The sequence below is a fragment of the Plecotus auritus genome, assembly GCF_963455305.1.
Source record: "Plecotus auritus genome assembly, chromosome: 2".
NCBI classification, from domain to species: domain Eukaryota; kingdom Metazoa; phylum Chordata; class Mammalia; order Chiroptera; family Vespertilionidae; genus Plecotus; species Plecotus auritus.
In genome coordinates, this window is record NC_137771.1 from 68,449,193 (window position 1) to 68,451,884 (window position 2,692).

At 45.7% G+C, this 2,692-nt stretch overlaps 1 long non-coding RNA gene across 1 annotated transcript; it reads left to right on the forward strand.

The window, feature by feature from the left end:
* The first annotated feature begins 435 nt into the window (after positions 1 to 435).
* Positions 436 to 1,491, forward strand: LOC308241583. The gene is made up of 3 exons (XR_013959870.1): positions 436 to 819; positions 1,014 to 1,185; positions 1,298 to 1,491. It is a non-coding gene; the product is annotated as an uncharacterized lncRNA (long non-coding RNA).
* Positions 1,492 to 2,692: the final 1,201 nt, after the last annotated feature.

Consider the following 2,692-nt stretch of genomic DNA (forward strand, 5'->3'; position numbering starts at 1 on the left):
TGCTCATTAAATTGAATGTGCTCTGCGTTCCTCTCTGCATTGCTTTGAGCAAGCAGCTGAGAACAAGGGACTAACATCAAAATTATTAAATTGAGGAGATTTTATTTGGTCTTCACATGCCAGAGCCGCTTTGATGAGGAGCTGTTTTGGCACTGAAAGGAAAGAAGAGCAGCTGGAGGAAAAATCAAATGAAACTAAGCCTTGGAAAATTGAAGAAAACGCGAGCTTAATAATATTTAATAATTAAATTTCCACAAACAATAGCGGCAAATGAAGTAATCTGCAAAGTCTGTGAACTCATTTGCATAATTGATGCCGGTCCCCTGTAAATGAATAATGAAGATAATAAAAGATGTTGCTAAAAATGGGCACAATAACAGCAAATTTCATCAAGCCGCGCGCTCTGATTAATCTGCTCTTGCAAATCAGCAGCGAGAGGGGAGCGCGTGATTAACCGCGCCGAGGACGGCAGCAGGCGGCGGCGCTGCCCTTTCTCTGCGTGTCTCTGGGCGCGTCCCGCCCGCTCCCCGCGCCGCCCACGCTCCTCTCGCCGCAGCTGCCGCTGGGGCTGCCGCGGGCGCCGCTCAGCCGGAGCGCGCCTCGGCCCGGCCCGCCGCCGCAGCGCTGCGTGCGCTCGCTCCTGAACCACCGAGCCGCTGCCTTTTGTCGCGGCCGTTTACGGGGCGATGGCTGCCCAGCCCCCTGGTGCCCTCCTTCACCCCCCAGCCCCCAGATCTCCAACCCAGGGGCTTCCCGCCCGGAGCTCACTACCTGCACGCCGAATAAACTAAGAAACAATTAGCGAGCCGGGTGGGCAAGGTGCGGGTGACTCAAATGTCAGTCGGCTGCAGGCCCCCGCGCGCGCGTGGCTTGGGCATTGTGGGCAACTGGGAATTTCTGTTTCGGAAGGAGGGTGAGAAGTGTCGGTTTGCCCACTAGGACTGCGGCTCTGGGAGAAAGCGGGGCTAGCTCCGTAAAAGGCACAGGCCCTTTTCCTCCTTCTTCCCCAGCAGGTTCAGAAAGAAAGGACCTAGAAAGAGATGTTTATTATGCACTTTGAAATGACTATTCAGAAAACATCAGGAGGCACAATATAAAAGTGCTTCCCACCCCACCAATCCCCTTCCCTTAAAGAATAAAAAGAGAAAGCAACCCACACAGGTAAAGCTGGGCATTTCAGATGCGGTGAGTTTTGTTTTCTTTCTTTATTGTTATTATTATTATTATTATTATTATTTTATAATTAAAATAGCATTTTCCTGTTTGAGACTTATATGTCCCACTGTATTTTTCTCAGGGCCAAACCCGGGGGCTAATAAAATCTATGAAAGCTGTTGTGCCCAAATGCAGTTTGTGTGGGAGTTTGTGAAAGCGACTTTGCCGAGTGCAAACCTTAGACGAAGAAACAGAAAATACTTCGAAAATCACAGGATGCTCTTCCAGCTCTCCAGGATAAACTTGTCTTGGGAAAATAAAACTTGATAAACCCTGGTTCCAGACTGTTACTTATTTTACAGCCTTAGGTTTGCAATCCATCATAGCTTGGGCCTAACAGGACTGACTCGGGCTTTTCATTTGTTTATAGTTTGTGCAATGTTTCATGCCTCCAGCGTACCATGTCAGCTATGTAAAATAATGCGTGATTTTTGTTCGGATTCTGGATCCACTTCCACCATGGTATTTGTTTAAAATAAAGGCTGTGGTTATTTTCCATTATTACAGAATGGAAACTTCAATCCTAGACATCTGAGAAACATAACTTAAAAATCCATTTGGGAAAAGCAGAGAGGAAGGTGCTCGTGTTTTACTTTATTTGTAGAGTGCAACTGACTCTGTTTTAACTTGACCAGTTTTAATCCAATCTAGTAAACCAGGAGCTTGCTCCTGCTTCAGAAAAGCCAATATGCTGCCCTGGGTCCCAAATACCATCTTTCTCCCTGCCAGGTCATCAGATAAACCTGTGATTCCCTTGTTTTTGCTAAGCAAATGGTTCTTATGTTGCAGTTCATTTTTCTGGTGCAATAGGCATGTTGTATTTTTCCCTGACTCTCTCTATGACTACAAAGAGATCCTAGAATCATGGAATTTTGAGCCAGAGGGAATCTTTTCCCTTTACATGGGAAGAAATGGAGATTGAGAGTAGTTAAATGACTGCACACCTTCACATGGCCAACTCTATCCCCACACTCCAGGTCTCCCCATTCCCAGATGAGTGGTTTCTGCCCACCTCCAGACCTAAAGAGACCAAAGAAAGGAAACTGGAAAAAGACTCAAACAGCAACATTTCAGAAAGCACAGGGAAACCAAGAGAATGAGCTAACAATGAACAGAACATGGGAAAAGTTAGAATGATAAATCCAGGTGGTAGAATGAGTTTCAAAGAATCAGGAGCCAGATAGAAATAGGGAAACATGGGAAGGGCAGAGGCTGTGTAAAAATCATAATAATATGGCAAAATAAGAAATGTGGAGACAAAGTAAATGGTTTTTAAGATGCATAAATATGGGGTCAAAGTTAGATAAAGAGAAGAAAGGACAAGTCCGTGGCATGTTTGTAGATAGGAAGGAGACTATACGAACTGGTATCCAAAAGGTTCTTTCTGTGCAATGCTTCTGAGGAAGAAAGGGTGACAAACTGCCTCATGAGAATGAATGGGGAAGAGCTGAGCTACCAGGGAATGATGGCAGTCAGG